Here is a 24275-nt window from a genome sequence, read left to right as displayed (position 1 = left end):
GCAACAAAGTTCCAGTACAGCCAATAAATAAATAAATAAAATTATATAATATATAATATATTATAATATATAATCATCTTTATATATACATACAAAGATCATTCTTTTAGTGGAGTTTTTCTTTGACTTATTTGATTTGATTGGCTTGGGTCTTGATGATCACATCGCCAAAGTGCACTCTGAACACTAAGAAATATCCTGCTTATAAAAACCAGTCATCTCCCTGGTACACTGTACTCTCTCATACTCTGTCAAACGTTTTAATTGTGTGTTCATAGCCGATAATCACCAAATAAGTGTTCTCCCTGGGATATCAGAAAAGAAACAAAGAAAATGTCCAGCGTAAAAGATGTGAGTCTGAAGTTGTGGCTGCGAGGATCACAGATTAAGCAAAAACATCAGGACTTGGGAATTTGGCACCGAGGATCAATAAGAGCTCAGAGAACTACAGAGCAGTAGCTTCGAGTGGCACTAATGCCTTAAGGTTTAATCATATCTCTCAGGCTGAGAATCTAATCAAAATTAGGGGATGGTTAAAAAGAAGACATGCATGCTCAATGGATTAGTCAAGTCCTACTCTTTTCGATGGAACTTTTTAGGCAAGACTACTGGAGTGGGTTGCCATTTCCTCTTCCAGGGAATCTTCCCAACCCAGGGATCAAACACAAGTCTCCGGCACTGAAGGCAGATTCTTTGCCATTGAGCCATTTGGGAAGCCCCCTTAAAAAGAAGATAGCAGGCTCAAAATGGAGTCACTTGTGCTCAACCCCATGCCAGGAAAACAAGACAATATCTAACCCAATTGTAGTCTCAGTCTCCAGGAATGTGACCTTTGACCAGTCAACCTAGAATTACCCGGTCAGTACCAGTGAGCTCATAGCCCAATAGATCCTTCCATTCCCATTAGGAGGGTTACTTTGTCTGAAAAAAAGGTTTTGTTTTGGTTTTTTTTTCTAATAACTTTTTTCCCCACCCTCTTTCCACCCATAAAAGACTTTTCTTTTGGGATTCCCTGGTGGTCCAGTGGCTAAGACTCTGTGCTCCCAATGTAGGGGGCCCAGGTTCAATCCCTGGTCTGGGAACTAGAGCCCACACGCCACAACTAAGAGTTTGCGTGCCACAGCTAAAGGATCCTGCTGTTATAACTAAGATCTGGCTAAGCCGAGCAAACAAATAAATATTAAACAAACAAACAAAAAAACTTTTCTTTTTACAGCTCCACGGAGCACCTTTCTGCTGGTGGATGGAATGTAGTTTGATTCATGAACTGTTGAGTAAGCCAAATTAATTTTTTAATTTACTTACCTGAATTTTACTTAACATTCCAAATAGGAACTCTGTGCCCAGTAAACAATCATTCCCTAACCCACGTCTATGGTCATGGAATTCCAGTTGAGCTATTTCAAATCCTGAAAGATGATTCTGTGAAAGTGCTGCACTCAATATGCCAGCAAATTTGGAAAACTCAGCAGTGGCCACAGGACTGGAAAAGGTCAGTTTTCATTCCAATCCCAAAGAAAGGCAATCCCAAAGAATGCTCAAACTACCACACAATTGCACTCATCTCACACACTAGTAAAGTAATGCTCAAAATTCTCCAAGCCAGGCTTCAACAGTACGTGAACCGTGAATGTCCAGATGTTCAAGCTGGCTTTAGAAAAGGCAGAGGAACCAGAGATCAAATTGCCAACATCCACTGGATCATCAAAAAAGCAAGAGAGTTCCAGAAAAAACATCTACTGCTTTATTAACTATGCCAAAGCCTTTGACTCTGTGATCAGAACAAACTGTGGAAAATTCTTAAAGAGATGGGAATATCAGACCACCTGACCTGCCTCTTGAGAAATCTGTATACAAGTCAGGAAGCAACAGTTAGAACTAGACGTGGAACAACAGACTGGTTCCAAATCGGGAAAGGAGTACATCAAGGCTGTATATTGTCACCCTGCTTATTTAACTTATATGCAGAGAACATCATGAGAACTGCCGGACTGGATGAAGCACAAGCTGGAATCAAGATTGCTGGAAGAAATATCAGTAACCTCAGTGATGCAGATGACACCACCCTTATGGCAGAAAGCAAAGAAGAACTAAAGAGCCTGTTGATGAAAGTGAAAGAGGAGAGTGAAAAACTTGGCTTAAAACTCAACATTCAGAAAACTAAGATCATGGCATCTGGTCCCATCACTTTATGGCAAATAGATGGGGAAATAATGGAAACAGTGATAGATTTTATTTATTTATTTATTTTTGACTCCAAAATCACTGCAAATGGTGACTGCAGCCATCAAATTAAAAGATGCTTACTTCTTGGAAGAAAAGTTATGACCAACATAGACAGCATATTGAAAAGTAGAGACATTATTTTGCCAACAAAAATCTGTCTAGTCAAAGCTATGGTTTTTCTAGTAGTCATGTATGGATGTGAGCGTTGGACTATAAAGAAAGCTCAGCACTGAAGAACTGATGCTTTTGAACTGTGGTGTTGGAGAAGACTCTTGAGAGTCCCTTGGGCAGCAAGGAGATCCAAACAGTCCATCCTAAAGGAAATCAGTCCTGAATATTCATTGGAAGGACTGATGCTGAAGCTAAAACTCCAATACTTTGCCCACCTGATGTGAAGAACTGACTCATTTGAAAAGGCCCTGATGCTGGGAAGGACTGACAGCAGGAGGATGAGATGGTTGGATGGCATCACTGACTCAATGGACATGAGTTTGAGTAAACTCCGGGAGTTGGTGATGGACAGGGAGGTCTGGTGTGCTGCAGTCCATGGGGTCGCAAAGAGTTGGACATGACTGAGGGCCTGAACTGAACTGTATGTCTATGTAACCTTTATTCTTCTTTCTGTCTTGATTAATTTGCATATTTCAGATGCATTATATAAGAGAAATTATACCTATTTGTCCTTTGGTGTCTGTTTTATTTCACTGAGTATAATGTTTTCGTGCTTGTGCATGCTGCAGGATGTATCAACATTCTGATCCTTTTCCAGGCTGAATACTATTTCATTGTATGTACATACCACATTCTGTTTGTTCATTCATCTGGTTTGCTTCCACCTCCTTGGCTATTGTGACTAATGCTACCATGAACATTCGTGTGCAAGTATCTGTTTGAGTGAGTCCCTGCTTTCGATTCTTTTGGGTATATTTCTAGAAGTGGAGTTGCCAGATCATATAGTAATTCTATATTTAACCATTTATTTATTTATTTTTGGCCACACCACATGGCATGTGGAATCTTAGTTCCCTGACTGGGGATCGAACCCTTACCTCCTGCGTTGGAAGTGTGGAGAGACTGCCTTGGCTAGAACCTTCTGCCCACTCTGGAGGCTGCAACTGAGAGATCCTGGAACCTGACAAAGGCAGCAAAATGTAAGACTTCTTTTCTGTTTCCTGGGCCCCTGCATGTGGTCTGATCAAGCCCAGCCATACAAGTCTCTACTGTATTTCTCCCTTCTAAATTTACATTAGCTGGAGAAAACATTTGTGTGAACTAATTCTTGGAGTCTAGTGACTTTTGTGATTATTGTCTCTTTCTGGGTTTTGGGCTTTCCAGGTGGTGCAGTGATAAAGAATCCGCCTGCCAATACAGGGGACGTGGGTTCCATCTCTGGGTCGGGAAGATCCCCTGGAGGAGGGTGTGGCAACCTACTCCAGTATTCTTGTCTGGAGAATTCCATGGACAGAGGAGCCTGGCGGGCTACAGTCCATGGGGTTGCAAAGAATCAGATACAACTGAGTGACTAAACAACACCTTTGAAAATTCTACCCATCAATGGTGAGATAAGGGATGCTTTGATTTGGGAAAACATTTATGTTTTTAAAAGATTTTAGAGACTTCTCATCCTAAATAAGTACCCTGTTGGAACCAAGATCAAACTGATAGAAGGAAGCAAAAGAGCATCCTGGCTAGCCTTAGGGCCTCCTTCAACAAGATTGAAAAAAAACAGAAGTCAGACTTAGAACAAAAACCTACAGTCCCCATAAATATCCCCTTTCCACTCTCCCACATGCCTCTTCATACCCAACTCCCTATCCCTGACCCCCCAGAAGGTCTTCTGGATCTCTGGGTCCCTGCTTCAAATCCATCTCCCCAAAATCTAGCCTCACCTCCCCAGTAAATACCTTTAATTTCTAAAACTACCCCAGCTTCCCCAGAAAATCCCTCAAACACACAGCTGCCAGGATTAACTTCCCTTTCCCTGAAAGAATCCAAAGAACACCTGGGCCTGATCTCTGGACTGGGGGTTATAGGTTATTTACATAAATGCTGATATTGAGGAGGAAAACTTTAGAGGCTTCAGTACTGGACTTGCCATCTCTGGTAATCAGGAGTACTTCCCAGGGCTCTGTAATCAAAATCCATCAGCGTCAGGCTTTCCCAGGCAAAGGGCTGGTCAGATGTTCCTGGACTCAGACTTCCCTGGTGGTCCAGTGGTTAAGAATCCCCCTGCAAATACAGGAGACATTGGTTCGATCCCTGGTCTGGGAAGATCCCACGTTGCCATAGAGCAACTAAGACTGTGCACCACAACTCCTGAGCCCGGGTGCCTAGAACCTGTGCTCCGAAACTAGAGAAGCCACTGCAATGGGAAGCCCGTGCACCACAGTGAAGAGTAGCTCCCACTCCCTGTAACTAGAGAAAAGCCTTCAGGCAGCAAAGAAGCCTCAGTGCAGCCATAAATAAATAAACAGAAAATGTAAGATTATGCTTGGGGTAAACCAGAGCTAATAAATAAATAAACGTATCCTGGACGGGGATGTCCCTGGTGGTCCAGTGGCAAAGACTCCATGCTCCCAATGCAGGGACGAGGGTTCGATCTCTGGTCAGGGAACTAGATCTCACATGCTGAAACTAAGACCTGTCTCAGCCAAAAAAAAAAAAATAGAAATATCCTGGATTCCACTGGAAAGAGTCCATGTTCCCTGGACACCAGCAGATCTTTTAAACTTCCACTTCCAGAAGATCCTGCCAAATGCAGAGAGGAGCTAGAAACGTTAGTGGCCATACATAACCCTGCTTATAGGGGACAGCTTGTAAGATGTGTTCTTTCCATTGATGATGATACTACGGTGGTGGTTTAGTCGCTCAGTCATGTCCAACTCTTGCAATTTGGTGGAGGATCGCCCGTCAGGCCCCTCTGTCCGTGGCACTTTTCAGGCAAGAATACTGGAGTGGTTTGCCATTTCCTTCTCCAGGGGATCTTCCCAACCCAGGAATTGAACCTGGGTCTCCTGCACTGCAGGCAGATTCTTTACCGACTGAGCTACCAGGGAAGGCCCGCTGATGGTACTAAAGCCATATGCCAATAGCTCCTGCAAAAAACTCCCCACACCGGGGAAACTGGTGGCCAGAACCCTTCCCAGGTGCTCCAGCAAATGGCCAGGAAATGACCTGAGTGGAGCCTGATGTTCCAGGTCTGATCGGAGTGATGCTAAAGGGTTTTCCTCCAAAGGTAAACTGGTCCCAGGTTGAACTGTGTGCTCAGAAAGAAGAGCGTCCCCAAATCTCTGTGGAAGGTGTTACACAGACCTTTCAAAGACACAATGCATCAAACTCAGATGCCCCAGAACACGTCTGCTTTAGTTGGAAATCTCCCTAACATGTGTGTGTGTTAGCACACGTGTGTATACTCAGTTGTATCCACCTCTTTGCAACCCTATGGACTGTAGCATGCCAGGCTCATCTGTCCATGGAATTCTCCAGGCAAAAACACTGGAGTGGGTTGCCATGCCCTCCTTCAGGGGACCTTCCTTACCTAGGGATGGGCAGATTCTTTACTGTCTGAGCAAATCCAAAATAGCGCAATTGGCCAGGATGGACAGGCTCTCAGTGTTATTACAGAAACTGCTTCTCAGTTCTTTTACAACAGCCTTCAGGAAAGCAGGAGGAAAAAGCAGTTAAAATCAACGGTCCCTGCCTTTGTCCCAAGACAATTGTACATTCTGTAAAAAGCTGGGACATTGGGAAAACAGTGGTCCTGTACGTCAAATAAAGGAAAGCTTAAAAAGCAATCATCCTAGAACGCTGAGCCCTCAGAGGGTCACGTTCTCCCCCTTCAGGGGCAATTCCCCTTCAAGGACAAGGTCAGTCCTATCCTGAGTCACACCCTGGCACCCACCATTGAACTTAAGACAGAGGATCAGGAATTGGATTTCTTAAATTTCATTTCTTTCTTTTTTTTTTTTTGATAGGAAGAAGTGGATTTATTTAGAAACACACTCCACAGACAGAGTGGGGGCCATCGCAGAGGGCAAGAGCCAGAGCCTTAAATTCCATTTCTCAATTTAAAAATTTTTTAAAATTTTGGCATTTGGGCTTCTCTTGTCGCAGAGCTCGGGCTCTAGAGGGCACAGACTCAGCAGTTGCAGCACCAGCTCCCTAGCTGTGACGCACGGGCTTAGTTGCATGTGGATCAAATCTAGGTCCCCTGCATTGAAAGGGGGATTCTTAATTACTGGACCATCAGGGATGTCTCCCTCGATTTATTTATTTTTTAATTTACTTACTTGTTTATTATTATTATTATTTGGTTGCACCGGGTCTTCACCGCGGCACTCGGGCCTTTCCCTAGTTGCAGAGAGTGGGGGCTGCTCCCTAGTTGCGGAGCACGCGCTTCTCCTCGCGGTGGCCTCTCTTGTTGCGGAGCCCAGGTTCCAGGCCCGCGGGCTTCAGCAGTTGCATCACGTGGGCTCAGCAGCTGTGGTGCACGTGCTTAGTCGTTCCCCCGCAGGCAGAATCTCCCTGGACCAGGGACGGAACCCGTGTCTCTTGCACTGGGCAGGCGGATTCTTCTCCATTGGACCACCGGGGAAGTCTTCCATGGATTTCTACAGCGACACAGGTATGGCTGCCTACCCTTGGCTCAGAGGATTTATGTCTACCCACCACTTCTGACTCCATTCAGGCTGTCAAGAGTCGCTGGGCAACTTCTGCTCCCTGATTCCCTTCTGAATCAAACCTGGTGATATGTCCAAAGGGGGCAGAGTCATAAACGCTTGTCACTGTCTCCACCTCAGAGTCCCTAACCCTCACATCGACTCCTGCTGACGCAGCCTGATTTACGGTGATGGACCTTTGCTCAGCTTTCTTTCCCCACTGTTGATTCCTGACACCCCATTTCTCTCTGTAATTATGTTTAGAGGGCGCGACAATTAACGTGGACTCACATATCTCAGGGATGGTGCGAGATTATTTTCCCAAGTCTTTAAAGCTGACTTCACTTTGTGACTTTACCCCAGACTCCACCCTTGCTCAATACTTGCATGGATTCTTACTCTGTAACCTGATAAGCAGGGTGATGAAACAGACCCTCTCATTCTTTTAGGCCCCCTCCTCCAGGGGCTCTTCCTGACCCAAGGATCAAGCCCGAGTCTCTTGTATCTCCTACATTGGCAGCTGGATTCTTTACCACTGCACTTTACCACTTTACCACTGCACCTGGGAAGTCCAGGGCACGAACTAGATAAGACCAGAATGCTTCCAGATCTAAGCTTCAGTGGCTGCTAACCACTGCCACCTACTCAAGATAGGAGTTATTGCAGGGAACTCAAAAACTCACTCCCAAATGCCTTAAATCACTGCTGTCCATCCCTCTACTCGGAGCAAAAAAAGCAGACGTGCAAACCCGGGGGAGAAGCTGCTGCTGGCAGATGCCTTTATTTTTGCTGCCTTTCCTCAAGCTTTATTTGCCCTCCTCTCAGATGCTATTTGGAGCCCATGTCCTGGCTCTTGGAGGCATGAACCTCCTCTGAAACTGTTTTATTTAAATTGAAGCATAGTTGATTTACAATGTTGCGTTAATTTCAGGTGTACAACATCATGATTCAGTTATACATACATGTATATATCTATTCTTTTTCAGATTCGTTTCCCTTACAGGTTATTATGAAATCCCCTAGGTCTTTGTCGGCTATTTTATATACAGCAGTGTGCTAATATTAATTCCAAATTTCTAATTTATCCCTCCCCCTTTCCCTTTGGTAATCATAAGTTTGTTTTCTATGTCTCTGGGTCTATTTCTGTTTTGTGTATAAGTTCATTTGCATTCTTTTAAAATTTTATTTATTTTTTAAAATTTCTTTTTAATTGGAGAATATTGCTTCATAGTGTTCTGCTGGTTTCTGTCACATGACAATGTAAATCAGCTATTAGTATACATATATCCCCTCCGTACCCACTCCAGTAATCCTGGGCTTCCCTTGTGGCTGGTAAATAATCTGCCTGCAATGAGGGAGACCTGGGTTCGATCCCAAGGGAACAGCTACCCACTCCAGTATTCTGGCCTGGAGAATTCCATGGACTGTATAGTCCATGGGGTCGCAAAGAGTCGGACACGGCTGAGCGACTTTCACCTCCCCTCCCTCCAACCCCCCATTTCATTTTTTTAGATTTCACATATAAGTGATATCATTTGATATCTGTCTTTCTCTTTCTGACTTATTCCACTTAGTATGATCGTCTCTAGGTCCATCCATGTTGCTGCAAATGACATTATTTCATTCTTTTTTTATGACTGAGTAGTGCATATATATACACCACATCTTCTTTATCCATTCCTCTGTTAGTGGATATTTTAGGTTGCTTCCATGTCTTGACTGTTGTACATAATGCTGCAATGAACATCAGTCCCCTGAAACTTTAAAATGAGCACTGTCCACACCCCCAGCTCTCAGCTGACCTCATTTTGACAAACCTTTTCACCTCCACTGACATGAGGACGATGTTTTATGACAACTGTTGGCCTCTCAGTTACGCCCTATAGCGTATTTCTCAGGTCAGGTAGACCCTGTGGCATCAGACACAAGCCCCCCTCTGAGCCACCACCTCACCTGGGGCTCCCCAGTCCCCTCTGCTCCCCCTGATGTTCCAAAGGTGCCTCTCTCTGCAGGCACCCTCCTGCCATCATCTTGCACCACTGTAACACTTAAAACCCATCTGACTACGGTCGCTTCCTGGTGACAGAGAGCCCACCCCGTCTACCCGGTCGCCCCGTGCTATGCTTAGTCGCTCAGTCGTGTCCGACTCTTTGCGACTTCATGGACTGTAGCCCGCCAGGCTCCTCTGTCCATGGGGATTCTCCAAGCAAGAATACTAGAGTGGGTTGCCATGCCCTCCTCCAGGGGATCTTCCCAACTCAGGGACTGAACCCAGGTCTCCCGAATTACAGGTGGATTCGTTACCAGCTGAGTACCAGGGAAGCCCACCCAATCGCCCTACAACTAGAGAAATGGTCTCAAAGCCACGAAAATACTTCTTAGGCACCCTCTCCACCTCAGACAACACAGACTTTCTTCTGTTTCGAGATGGCTCCTGTAGACGAAATTCCTGGGGAAACCTAATCACGGGGTCATGCCCGAGTTTCCCCAGGGCAAATGCTGGAGGCTTATGCTTTGCCCACTACAAGTTCAGCCCCAGTGGCCCAGCTCATAGCTCTTCCTAGAGCTTGCAAACTAGCAGTACATACATAGGCCAACTCCAGACATGCTTTTGGTGTCTGCTGCGCTGCCGATGCACTTGGAAACCCTGTGGATTCCTGACCCCTGCTGGTACTCCGATTTGCCATCGGGGATATCACTGCTGCCCTGATAGGGGCTAAGAGAGTGCGTGCTAAGTCGCTTCAGTTGAGTCCTACCGTGTCCCTATGGACTGTAGCCCACCAGGCTCCTCTGTCCATGGGATACTCCCGGCAAGAATACTGGAGTGGGTTGCCATGCCCTCCTCCAGGGGATCTTCCCAACCCAGGGATCCAACCCGAGGCTCTTATGTTTCCTGCATTGGCAGTCAAGTTCTTTACCACCAGCGCCACCTGGGAAGCCCAGAGGCTAATAGACCTCCCTGCTAAAATTGCTGCTGGTCACTGTGGAGACAGACACCCCATCTCCAGGGAAGGACAGAGCCCACAAGGCTGCTAAACAGATAGCCCCCTGCCCCCACCCTGATCCCTTCTCCACCCAGTAGTCTAAATCTGCCTTTATCCCTAACAGATATTATCAGCTAGTCAGGAAAATATACCACAAGCTGAAAAGGACAAATGGATACAAAAGGGTACCAAACAGTGTGTCCCAAGGATGTAACATACGGAACGGTGACTGTAGCTCATAACACTGCATCGCATATTTGAAAATGGCTAAGAGTGGATCTTACAAGCCCTCATCACAAGAAAAACAAATTGTAACTGAGGATGGTGACGGATGTTAACTAGACTTACTGTGATCATTTCATATATACACAAATGATGAGTCATTATGATCTGCATTGAAACTAAAATAATGTTATATGTCAATTACACCTCAAATTAAAAAAAAAAAAAAAAGGTACCAAGCAAATGATTCACTGGTGGACTATACATCAGGCCAAAGGGTCTTCCGCGGGCCCCCACTTTCTTTTTTTTTTATTGAGCTATAACTGACTGGCCCCCTTCATGTGACCTTCTGGCTGACCTTATCTCCCATCAGACGGGACCTGCGTGCAGATGGGCGGCAGCGAAGCCTCTAAAGGACAATGGGTTCTGCCCCAGCATCTATAAAACCTCTAACCAAAGTATTTCCTGATGTGCTGTTTGGGAATCTCAGCGGCTCCCCAGAGAACAGCTTATCTCAGGAAATCCTCCAAGGTCCACGCTGACCCTTGCACCTTCTCACATGGGCTCCATACATTGCCCTCTGGCTTTAGGCTGTTCCTGCTGTTTGCATGTTTACTGGAGGCGTTGGAGGTTATCCAGCCAGACGTGCTGGTGCTCTGATGGAGGAAAAGAAATGAATAATGGAGATTTTCCCTCAATTTGGCATTCCTCTGTGGAATGGGGCCAAGGAACAGCGGAAATATTAATACATGCATACATAGCTTGATGGAGCATAAGTTTTAGTCCCTCAGTTATGTCTGACTCTTTGTGACCCCATGGATGATCGCCCGCCAGGCTCCTCTGTCCATGGAATTCTCCAAGCAAGAATACAGGAGTGGGTTGCCATTCCCTTCTCTGGGGATTTTCCCAACCCAGGGACTGAACCAGAGTCTCCTACACTGCAGGCAGATTCTTTACCATCTGAGCCACCATAAATATCAGATACACAAAATTTACAGCAGAGGGACTTCCCTGGTGGTCCAGTGGCTAAGAGTCCAAGCTTTCAATGCAGGGGGCCCAGCTTCTAGATCCGAGAACTAGATTCCACATGCTGCAACTAAAGATCTCGCATGCCTCAATGAAGACTGACAATCCCACTTGCAATATATATATATATAATTTCTAAAGGAAATGAACCCTGAATATACATTAGAAGAATTGGTGCTGAAGCTGAAACTCCAATACTTTGGCCAACTGGTGGGAAGAACCGACTCACTGGAAAAGACCCTGATGCTGGGAAAGATTGAAGGTAAAAAGAGAAGGGAGTGACAGATGGTTGGATGGCATCTCTGACTCAGTGGACTTGACTTTGAACAAACTCTGGGAGATAGTGAAGGACAGGGAAGCCTGGTGTGCTGCCGTTTATGGGGTTGCAAAGAGTCGGACATGACTGATTGACTGAACAACAACAAAAACAATTTTTTAAAATGCTGATCATCGTCTGAGGCTTCAGTGAATTGTCATCTTTCCGTTGATGGAGGGGCCTGCCTCAGTGTTGATGGGCATTGACTGATCAGGGTGGTGGGTGCTGAAGGTTGGGGAGGCTGTGGTAATTTCTTAAAATAAGACAACAATGAAGTCTGATGCATCTATTGACTCTTCCTTTCACAGATGATTTCTCTGTAGCCTGCAGTGCTGTCTGACAGCATTTACCCACAGAACTTCTTTCAAAATTGGAGTCGATCCTCTCAAAGCCCACCACTGCTTTATCAACTACGTTTATGACATATTCTAAATCCTTTGTCGTCATTTCAACAGTCTTCACAGCATCTTCACCAGGAACAGAGGCCAGCTCAAAAAACCACGTTCTTTGCTCATCGATAAGAAACAGCTCTTCATTCATTAGAGTTTTTCCATGAGGTTGCAGTAATTCAGTCCCATCTTCAGGCTCCACGTCTAATTCTAGTTCTCTAGCTATTTCCACCCATCTATAGTTACTTCCTCCACTAAAGTCTTTTTTTAAAGATATTTTAAAGTGGACCATTTTTTAGTTTTTACTGAGTTTGTTACAATATTCCTTCTATTTTATGTTTTGGTTTTTTTGGCTGAGAGTCACATTGGATCTTAGCTCACCAGGGATCAAACTGTACCTGCTGCATTGGAAGGTGAATTCTAAACCACTGGGCTGCCAGGGACTCCCCTTCTAGCTTTTGATTTTAAGTGAGAGATATGTGACTCTTCCTTTCGTTTGAACACTCAGAGACCTCAACACGGTTGTAATTGGCCTAATTTCAATATTGCTGTGTCTTGGGGAACAGGGAGGCCCGAGGAGAGGGAGAGAGACGGAGGACAGGCTGGTTGGCGGAGCAGTCGGAACACACGCAACATTTATCAATTAAGCTCACTGTCTTATATACGGGTGCTGTTTCTGGCACCCCCAAAACAATGACAATAGTCACATCAAAGATCACTGAGGGGGACTTCCCTGATGGTCCATTGGCTAAAACTCCGCACTCCCAATGCACAGGGCCTGGGTTCAATCCCTGGTCAGGAACTAATCTCGTGCTAGAACTAAAGACCCTGCAAGCGGCAAGTAAAAAAAAAAAAAAAGCAGAAAGACCCCACTTGCGGCAACTAAGACCCAGTGCAGCCAAATAAGTGAACAAATATTAAAAACATAAGTAAAAAATAAATCATTCGCTCAATTTGATATTTTAAAAAGATCAGTGAACACAGATCATGGCAAATGTAGTATTTTAAAATGTATTTATTTTATTTATTATCTAGTTGGCTGTACTAGGTCTTAGAGCTTCTCTCTAGTTGAGGAACACAGGCTCTAGAGCCTGCAGGCTGCAGCAGTTGTGGCGCATGGGCTCTCTAGTTGTGGCCCATGCAAATACAGTATTTATGAAAAAGTTTGAAATATTGCAAGAATTGCCGAAATGTGACCCAGAGACAGGAAGCAAGCAAATGCTGTTGGAAAAATGGAGCCAACAAACTTGCTCAATCTAGAGTTGTGACAAAGCTTGCCACAAATTTGTAAAAGTGCATCATCTGAGAAGTTCAGTAGAGCCAAGGGCAATAAAACAGGTCTGCCTGTGTACATGGAGAGTGTGGTCAGCAGGCCGCCACTGGCCAATGAGCCTTGTCATCCCTTCCAACCAGGAGATCCAGTGTGTGTCAAGGTTTTAGAAGAAAATGCATACTATCACCTGGCTGGAAAGGATCTCTCGAGCACTGCTGATCACCTGCACTACCATCAGAATAAAAGAGATCCTGCTGAATTCACAGGAAACACGCTAAACCAGACCCAGGTCAGCTCTCCTAGGATTCTCGGAAGCCCATCCCTACAGATGATGACCGCCACCAGACGATTTCCAGAGCCAATAAACTGGTTCCTGAAGCAGACTGTGTGCCAAGAGGTAGACAGCACTTCCCAAGATCACGGATCTTAAAAAGACTTAAAAGACCACCTGATGAAAGTTGTTGCAGGCAAGATCTACTGATGGATGCTAATACTGGGCAAAAGTTTGAGAAGAAATAGGATATGTGCATAATCTCAAAGTATCTCCCCCAAGATATCGGTCAATTACAGCGGGACAAACAGTAACCTCTCAATGAAGAAACCCAGCAGACACCACGTTAATCAAGTAATCAAGGTTAATATCACCTGTATCAATATCACTCACCCTCAATATAAGGTGTGCGTGCTAAGTCTCTTCAGTCGTGTCTGACTCTTTGCCACCCTTATGGACTGTAGCCCACCAGGCTCCTCTGTCCATGGGATTCCTCAGGCAAGGATACTGGAGTGGGTTGCCATTTCCTACTCCAGTGGCTATTCCTGCCCAGGGATCGAACCCAAGTCCCTACAGCTCCTGCATTGCAGGTGGATTCTTTACTGCTGGGCCCCCGGGGAAGCCCCAGTATAAGACACTGAGGTGCAAAATACCACTTCTGGAGTATTCCTGACAAAAGTGCATAGGGTTAATATAATCATAGGGGAAACGTCAGACAAGCCCAAACTGAGGGATGTTCTAGAAAATAACTGATTTGATCGATATTGTTTAAAAGGGCCAAGGTCACGTAAGATAGGGAGCTGTTACTGATCGGGGGACACTCAGAAGGAAATGCAGTGTTGGATCCTGGATTGGCTTCTGGAACAAAGAGGACACTGACGGACAGGAAAACTGCTGAAATTCAAACAAGACCTGTCATTGAGTTGTTGGTATTAGTACTAACACTACTACTACTGGGCTTCCCTGGTGGCTCAGCTGGTAAAGAGTCTGCCTGCAATGCAGGAGACCTGGGTTCGATCCCTGGGTTGGGATGATCCCCTGGAGAAGGAAAAGGCTACCCACTCCAGTATTCTAGCTTGGAGAATCCCATGGACTGTATAGAGTTGCACTGTATAGAGTCGGACACGACTATATACATGTCTATACATGGACACTCTTTGTCCATGGACAAAGAGTCGGACACGACTGAGCAACTTTCACTCACTTTCACTACTGCTACTATGGAAACCGGCCTGTCTCCATGAGATGGCAGGAGCGCCCCCTGTAGTCCGACTTTCAATTAAAAAGCCCTGAGCTAGAACGTGAATATGATGTCAGGATCTTTATCGGTTTTGGCAACCACGTTCCACAGAAAAACTTCAATGAATCCTTCCCTAGGGTTCACCAGTTAGAATCGGACTCTGGCCTTGAGATTTGCTTTGACCAGTAGTGTGAGATGGAAGTGCCTCGTAACTTCCCCAGGCTGGCCTTATAACATCTATAGCATCTGCTTCCCATGCACCTGGAAGGTTCTCTCTTGCAACCCAGATGCCGCCTGGGAGAGCCCGAAGGACATCTAGAGGACTGAACACAGTGAATGACAGCCTTATCTGCAGGCTCAGCACCTGCCATATGTATAACAACCCCAGGAGATGGATAATGGTTTTATCCTAACTCAGTAGACATATTAGTTTGCTACGGCTGCCATAGCAAAATTCCACCAACTGGGTTGCTTAGACATGAGAAGTGTTTCTCACAATTCTGGAGAAATTCTCTCCCTGGCTTGCAAACCACCAGCTTCTCAACTTTTTGTCACAGAGTCTCTCCTCGGCACATGCCTGGGGTTTCTATTTGTCCAAATTTCCTCCCCTTTTTCTTTTTGGCCGCACTTCGCTGCATGCAGAACTTCTCTGACCAGAAATCTAACCCTCACCCCCTGCAGTGGAGTCTTAGCCACTGGACCACCAGGGAAGTTCCAAATTTCCTATTCTTAGTGGATATCAGTTGGATTGGATTAGGACCCAGCCAATGACCTCATTTAACCTACACGCCTCTTTAAAAGCTTTAAAAGCTCTATCTCCAAATACAGTCACATTCTGAGGTTCTGGGGATTACGGTTTCAGTCCATGAGTTTTGAGAATACACAAGTCAGTCCGTAACAGCAATAAGGAAATGCACAGAGAAGTTAAGCAATTTTCCCAAAGTCACACAGCTGATAGGCAGCAAAGCTCAGACATGAACCCAGGCAGGCTGGCTCCAGGGGCCACGCTTTTATCTGCTAACCTCCACCAACTTGTGAATCAGGAAGTAACCTGGGGGACTTCCCTGGAGATCCAGTGATTAAGGCTCCAGGCTTCCACTACAGGGGGTCACTGGTTCACTCCCTGGTCAGGTCACTAAAGACCCTGCATGCCATGTGGTGGGGCCAAAAAAACCCCAGGTGAATTGGACTCAGCCAGCAGTCATTCTTCCCTTGGGCTAGAAGGGGTCTAGGACTTAGCCAAAGTTAAAGCAAGCAGAGATCTGGGGCCAGCTCAAATCCCATGAGGCCTTCCAACAAGGACAAGGCACTCAACTCCCCCCACTAAGATCCCCCTCTACTGCCAGAAGGCTGGTGCCCTTAACTGAGCTCCTTGACTCAAGGGGATATGGTAGGTCTTGATCCTTGGACTCTGTGAGAGTTGCCTTCCATGTCAAAAGGAATCTTTGAAACTGTGATTAAATGATCTTGAGATGGGGGGGTTATTCTGATTATCCAGAGGGCTCACAATGCAATCACAAGTATCCTTACAAGAAGGAGGCAAAGAGAGATTTGACAGAGAGCGAGGGCAATGGAATGACCTCAGCAGAGAGTGAGTGTGCATGCATGATCTGAGGATGTGTGGGCTTTAAAATATAAATCAATCAATCAATCAATCAATCAATCTTTGACTGCGCGGGGTTTTACTGACCATGAAAAAGGAATGCAGTGAAAGTGTTAGTCGCTCAGTCCTATCTGACTCTTTGTCACCCTATGGACTGTAGCCCACCAGGCTCCTCAGTCCATGGAATTCTGCAGGCACGAATACTGGAGTGGGTAGCCATTCCCTTCTCCAGGGAATCTTCCTGACCCAGGGATCGAACCCAGGTCTCCCACATTGCAGGCAGATTCTTTACTGTCTGAGCCACCAAGAAAGTCCAAGGAATGCAGGCAGCCCCCTAAAGTTGGAAAAGGCAAGGAGATGGATTCTCCCCTAGAGCCTCCAGGAGAAATGCAGTCCTATTGACACCCTGGTTTCAGGACCTCTGACCCCCAACTGTAAGATAATACATTTATGTTGTCCTAAGCCACTAAATTTGTGGTAATTTGATACAGTGACAATAGGAAACCATTATTGTCTGTACCTCCATCCCTTCAGGGGCTCAAGCCAGCAAGCTCAGACTTATCCTTGATTGACTCCTCTTCTCCGTCACCCATAAACAGGTCTGTTGATCTCATTTCCTAGACAGTTCTTGACTCCATCCGCTTGTCTCCAGACCCCCTGTCCTTGCAAGTTTGGAAGATGGTCCAAGCCACCATTTTACTTCACCTGGATCCTTACACCAACCTCCTGCTAGTAAAGCTCTCAGAAACAAAATCCTGATTGAAATTAAAAAGGTGTTTATTGAGGGTTTGTTAGAACTTCAGCCCAGGAGACACAGATTCAAGAAGCACTTGAACTATTTTCCTATCTTGTAATAACGGATAATGGAAAATAATCTTAAAAATAATATATGTGTACATGTGTAACTGATCACCTTGTTGTACACCTGAAACATTATTAAATCAACTATACTTCAATAAAATATATATATTTAGAAAAAACAAACAAAAAAGTGCATGCTTGCATGAAGTTGATTCAGTTGTGTCTGACTCTTTGCAACCCTATGGACCATAGCCCAGCCGGCTCCTCGGCCCATGGGACTCTCTAGGCAAGAATCCTGGAGTGGGTTGCCATGTCCTCCTCCAGGGGATCTTCCCCACGAAGGGATCAAACCCAAATCTCTTGCATCTCCTGCATTAGCAGTTGGATTCTTTACCACTAGTGCCACATGGGAAGCTCTAGATTACAAAACAGGGGAGGCTTGAAACGGCAAACACTGCAAAGTTACAGCCAGTTACATGAGTTGTTTCTCAAGAATTATAATTGGAGTTGGCAAGAAGCAACAGTACTTGCTAAGGAAGGATTGATTGGCATCTGAAATGCTTGCACAGCTACAAGGGGAGACCTTGAGAGGATAAGTTTGCAGGTGGCAGGTATTATTCTGACTACAGCTGGTGGTGTCCTTGGAGCTAGCACAGTTCAAAGCAAGTTCAAGTTCAAAGTGGAGCAGAGAGGTGTTTGAGACCAGATCCTCAATGGCTGATTGACTCCGTTTTTGTACACCTGAATTTGGATCACTCCACTCTTTTTAAAAAACTTATGAATTTTTCCACGCCATGTGGCATGCCAGATCTTAGGTCCCTGACCAGGGATCGAACCCATGCCCCCTGCAGTGGAAGTACAAAGTCTGAACCACTGGACCACCAGGGAAGTCTAGCATCACTCCATTGTTATTTCCATTTGTCATCACTCCTGACTGGGCTTACCATCCCCACTCTTGCTTCCCTCTGCTTTTCATCTTGTAGCTGATACAATCATTTCAAAGTGCAAATCTGACTGTGTAACTTACATGCTTAAATTCTTTCCATGATCCTCCATTGTTCTCAGGAGAAAGCAACCCAGTTCTCAAGGGGGTCCCCAGTCTGGTCTGGCCCCTGCTGACTGTTCCATCACATTTCACTCCCTGTGCCCCCAGCTCTTAGCATGCCAGTCTCCAGCCTCAGGAGCTTTATCCCTGCCATTCTATCGGCATACCTACCTTTATTTCTTATTTGCCTTATGGAATATGTATGACATGCAAATAACAAACATGGAAAACGAACACCCCTGTCTTTAAAAAAAAAAAAAAATTTTTGGCTGCGTTGGGTCTTCATTGCTGTGCTCGGCTTCCCCCAGTTGCCCAGAGCGGGGGCTACTCTTGGTTGCGGTGATGGGCTTCTCATTTCGGTGGCTTCCCTCTGCTGCAGAGCACAGGCTCTAGGATGCATGGACTTGAGGAGTTGCAGCACTCAGGCTCAGTAGTTGTGGCGCAGGGGCTTAGCTGCTCTGCGGCATGTGGGATCTTCCCGGGTCAGGGATGGAACTCACGTCCCCTGCATTGCAAGGGGGATTGTTAACCACCGGACCACCATGGAAGCCGTGAATAACCCTGTCTTGACCATCCAGTTCAAGGGCAAAATGTCATCAACTTAGGTGAAACCTGCCAACTGGTGACACCCTTCTCTTTGCCCACAGAAGCAACTGGGGAATCTTTTACTGTTCCCACTTTCCTTTAAATGTATAGGGCATGTACTTACAAACCCAGGAATCCATACCAATCATTTGCTTGTTATTTAACTTTAGATGAAGGATGACCTCCTGAACGTATTCGTTTGCAGTTTGCCTCGGTCTTCTGATGTTCTGTGTGCTTAGATGCTCATTTGTGCCCAACTCTTTGCCACCCGTGGACTATAGCCCGCCAGGCTCCTCTGTCCATGGGATTCTCCAGGCAAGAACACTGGAGTGGGTTGCCATGCCCTCTTTGAGGGGATCTTCCCAACCCAGGGATCAAACCCAGGCCTCCCGCATTGCAGGTGGATTCTTTACCAACTGAACCACCAGGGAAACCCGATGTTCTTTAGTTAATTCATTTTCACTGCTGTATAGTATTCTTTATCAATATACCAAAACATATATCTTTGTTCGCCTGTTAATGGGCGTTTACCAGTGTTTCTATGAACACAGAACATGAGCTGGGGTGTGGGGTGGGTACATCATCAGCTACTGGTTAAGTTGTCTCGCCAGGCAGTCATGTCAATGTCCATTTCTTACCCGAAGCTTGTAAAACTTCCGTTGCTTCACTTCCACACTTAACAATCGGTATTGTTAAGACGTTTAAAATGCTGCCAACGTGATGGGCGTGAAATGCTGTCATGCTGTGGTTTTAATTTCATTTCCCGCCATTTAAAACTACCCTGAGTGCCATTTTTCACCTATCAGATTGGCAAACATACAACCCGGTGCTGACGCTGTGTCTGCCACTGGAAGGAAATGGGCACTTCCGAGGGAGTGGCGGTGGGGGGCTGTGTGTGTGTGTAATTGTAAATTGACCCAGTTCAAGGCAGGGTGTCGGCCAACTCTAATAGGAAGCTTACATTTCTTTTTTCTCTTAAAAAAAAATTAACAGCAAATGAGAGAAAAACTGTATTGGCACCGTAATGGGTTTATACGAATTCAAAGTTCTACAGCAAGGATGGGGTGTCATGAGAACAGAGCAGCGACTGGCTGCTGCAAGACCACCTCACAGGCGCTATTTGCTTTGGGGAGTTCACCACGACCCAGCCCAGGGCTGTCAATCTTAGAGGTCTACGGCCTGATGGTGGTCATGTCCCATGATCCATCCAAATTCAGGAGGTGAAATGTCACTGATTACATCATAAGACAAAAAAACCACCACTTCCTGGTGCCAGACATCAGAAGAAGCAGGGTAGTGTCGTCAATAATCTTCATTGTCTTCAATGAATGGACTATTTTATGAATACATCAAGGAAACGGAGTCACACTGTAATCCCCGGAAGACCGGCTTGGGGTCTGAGAAGTACACTATACGGCATCTCTGGAGAAGGTGGGGGTGACTTCAGCCTGGTGATGCTGGAGGAGGTGTGGAAGGAGAGGAATTCGACCTCCATTAGGGGCTCTTTCTGGATAATCCCACTGTGGAGCTGGGAGGCAGCGCTGTTTTGGAGGCTGTTTCCTGCCTGCTTCCAGGTGATCTCCCAGAAGTAGAAGGCTGGTCCCCCATAAGGATTAGAGGACCCAGGTGTGAGCTCCCTCCTGTGGGTCCTGGTGAGGCCTAGAGACCTGAGATGGTGGCAGGTCCCCTCTAAAATGTTTTAAATTTTATCTCCTGGCTGTGTCGCAAGGCATGTGGGATCTTAGTTCCCAGACCAGGGATCGAACCCATCCATGCCCCCTGCATTGACCATACAGAGCCCTAACCACTGGACCACCAGGGAAGTCCTGGAAGCTTACATTTCTGTGCCTTCACTTTTCTGTTTTAGGTGAGGTAGAGCAACAGTGTACATTCATTCTTTCACTCCTGTTTTCAGAATGGACTGACCACACCCCATCCAGGACAAATATTCTCATATTTTCCCACCACCTCCACCCCCAGGATGAATCCCCGGACTGTTTCCAGAACAGAGGAGCTGCGGCTGCCTCATTTGCAATTAGGAAAGGTTATCAGGGATCTGGCTGCTGCTTAGGCAGCCTTTCAGTCGACTTATTTTTGCCTTCCCGGTAGCTGTTTCAAACAATTCCTGCAGTTTGAGGGAATTCTGCTGCTTAAATTGCTTGGTTCTCAGCTGTCGGTCTTTCCTAGATTATTTTTCTCAGGACTGCTAAGATCTTTTCACTCATCTGTGTGCTTTTCATCTTTCCAAGCACATGTGGCATCGTCCTCCATGCTTTCTAGATTTGTAGGATTTTGCCCTCGAAAAGTCCCTTTTAGAGAGAACTAGAACCCGTGATGCCAGAGTGGATAGAAAGAAATACAAACAATGTGTGCCAACAACCGTGCTCCTTGGTATTTATCCAAAGGAGCTGAAATGTGTATCAACACAAAAACCTGCACACAAACGAGGGGCTTTAAATTCGTAACGGCTAAAATTTGGAGGCAGCCAAGATGTCCTAGAGCAGGTGCATGGATAAGTAAACTGTGGTACCTCCAGATAATAGGATATTATTCAGTGCTAAAAAGAAATTAACTAGGCTGTTGCTGCTTGTGTTGAGTCCAGAAACACAGCCGGACATGGGGCTAAAGGATGAACAAAGGATGCTGATCGGGTCCGGAGACCCTGAGGAGCAGGAGGAAGAGGAGGAATTAGTGGATCCCCTAACAGTGAGAGAGCAATGCAAGCATGCTAGAGTAGCTAGAACTCTGAGCATGTATCCTCCGGGTCACAGAAACAGTACAGCACAGAGGAGCTCTTCGACTTCTGGCATACAAGGGACCCCTGTGTGGCCCACAGGCAGTTTTGACGGCTTGAAATAAGTGTGCAGATTCATGCACCCCAGCCTTCATCACCTGGGCGTGGGGTTATTTCCTATGGTTCCGAACATGCCATTTATCTGTGTAACTAAGTTCATGTGAACCTCAAGGATTTCGGCTTAGGCAAGTAGCTTCTGTGTAATTATCAGTGATTGTATCTTAATTAAGTCCAGTGATCAGCCAAAAAAAAAAAAAGAAATGAACTATCCAGCCATGAAAAGACATGGAGGAAACTTAAATGCATATTACTAAGCAAAAGAAGCCTATCTGAAAAGGCTACATACTGTAAGATTCCAATTATATGATATTCCAGAAAAGGCAAAACTGTGGAGACATGAAAAAGATCAGTTGTTGCCAAGGGGCTGGGGGAAGGGAAGGAGGAAGAGACAGAACACACATGATTTTTAGGGCAGGGAAACTATAAACTATTTCATATAGACATTCTACTGGTAGATACATATCATTTATACATTTGTCCCAAATCTATAGGACAAGGAATTGGCAACCCATTCCAGTATTCTTGCCTGGAGAAGTCCATGGACAGAGGAGCCTGGCAGGCTATGGTCCATAAGGCTCACAGAGTCAAGACTCAACTAAGCATGCACAATAGAATGTATAACAAGTGTGAATTCTAAAATGTAGACTTTGGGTGGTAATGATGTTGATGTAGGTTCGACTGTAACAAATGTACCACTCAGGTGTGGAATATTGATAGTGGGGGAGGCTGTGAGGGGCAGGGTTGGGGGCATATGGGAATTCTCTGTACTTTCTACTCAATTTTGTTGTGAACCACTCTAAACATAAAACCAATTTTAAGATGTGTGTATGGGGATTATGTAGTTTTGTTTTGAATTATTTGCATTATTGAATTATTATTTGATTACATAGTTTTGTAGTTTTGCTTGCCTTGTTTGTTTTTGTTTTAGGTCTGTGCATTCAGAGGGCCTGGGAGTAGCAATACTTCACTAGCAGTGAGCACACCCAGCACCCACATCTTGGCTTCTAAACACCATTTCCCACTAAAAGGAACCAGGGACCCATGCACAGATGGCTGATTCCAAGGCTGAGGCACAGAAAAATACAAGATGTACCTAGATCATCTTGTGCTGGACAGCAAGAAAGCATTCATACAATGATGGAGAAATGTCACAGGACACAGAAGCCAGCTTGAAAAGAGATCCTACTGGCCAAACTGGACACAAAGCCATGAGAGGAATATGTTATAACCCATTAAATAAAATAGGGATCTGGAACACCCCTGATGTGACCTCACCCTCCCCAGAGGGTCTTCGTGGCCGCTGCTGTTGTCTCAGGCAATCATTTATTCAAGGCAAGGTGAAAGAGAGGGACCAAAACAGTCAAAGCCTCTTCCACAATCCACTCTCCCATCTACCTGTAGTGATTTCAAAATAGATCCACAAAGGTGGACACTATCATTCATCAAAGGTCCATGTCTCCTTCCCCTCCACTCCTGCCTTTGAATCTTGGCTGGACTTACTGACTAGCTAGTAACTGTTAGAACATTCCCGAGTGCTTCTACTTTGTCCATTGAAATATATTTGGGGACTTCTGTGGCAGTCCATGGTTAAAACTCCGTGCTTTGGGGACATGGGTTTGATCCCTGGTCGGGAACCAAGATCCCACATGCTGCATGGCATGAAGTTTTAAGTAAAGTTTTAAGTAAAAAAAACTGAAATATATTTGGAGCTGAGCTGCTATGTAAGGAATCTGATGACTTAGGGGTTGCCATGTTAGGAGGAAGCTTGAGCCATATGAGGAGGCCACTTATAGACACTTCAGCCATCGAGCCTAATCTTTGAGTAAGTGTAGTCCAGGCACCTGAGTGAAATCACGTGGGACTCTCTGTGCCAACCCACTTGGCAGCTGAACACCTCAGTGACCTCAGTCATTACTCCAAGGAACCAAAGAATTTTCCTGTTGAGCCTTGCTGGAATTCCTGACCCACAGAATCTGGGGCATAATAAAACAGTTGTTTCCAGCCACCAAGTTTTTGGTCATTTATTACAAAGAAATAAGTACCAGTTATACTATGCCAGAACCAGAATTCTCTTTGTCCCTGAAGACTTCTCAACATTTTTCTTTTCCTCCGATCCTGATTTTGTTCTTTCTTCCAGTTTCTCCAAGGCTGAAGTTGGGGAAAGGAACCAGCAGCCCACACTAGTTCATTACTTTATCATCAGGTACGCCTGGCATTTTTCAATTGTGAGCTTGTTTGGTCTGTATTAATCTGCTGTAATTCCGCGTAAGGCCAGTTGAGGGTGTATCCCCTGGCTGTGGCCTACTTTCAGTTCATTTCTGGTTTCCTGGACTGCTCTACAAGGGTAAACCCAAACCTGAATCAGGCCTGAAGAAAGGCCTGTAGTTACGAATTCCCTGAGGAAATAGTCCCTTTATGCACAGCCCAGGCCAAAATGGACAAGTTTTCTAAGTGTGCCTCAATGGTATCACTCAGGGTTTTTTTTCCACCACATTCTTTCATTGAAGATGTAGCTCTTCAAGGGACTAAGTTTTATGCAGGGGCCTCTGCTTGCCTCCAAACCGCCTGGCCCAAGGTCCAACAGCTGTTAAAATCCAAGATTTTATATGATCCTGCAGTCTCACTCCTGGGCATAAATCCAAAAACTATGATTCAAAAAGACACAAGCACCCCAGTGTTCACAGGAGCACTACTTACAACAACCAAGATGTGAAAACAACGTAAATGCCCACTGACAGGGGAATGGATAAAGAAGATGTAATATATGTCTACAACAGAATAT

General features: G+C 45.4%; 2 pseudogenes; one reads left to right on the top strand and one right to left on the bottom strand.

The window, feature by feature from the left end:
* Positions 1–19803: 19803 nt before the first annotated feature.
* LOC122420867 lies at positions 19804–20530 on the bottom strand (annotated as a pseudogene).
* Positions 20531–21255: 725 nt separating this feature from the next.
* LOC122421253 lies at positions 21256–21485 on the top strand (annotated as a pseudogene).
* The last annotated feature ends 2790 nt before the right edge of the window (positions 21486–24275 follow it).

Source organism: Cervus canadensis, chromosome 18 (genome assembly GCF_019320065.1).
Source record: "Cervus canadensis isolate Bull #8, Minnesota chromosome 18, ASM1932006v1, whole genome shotgun sequence".
Lineage (NCBI taxonomy): Eukaryota > Metazoa > Chordata > Mammalia > Artiodactyla > Cervidae > Cervus > Cervus canadensis.
Note: the sequence above shows the minus strand (reverse complement) of the source record. Positions and strands in the feature narration are given on the sequence as shown.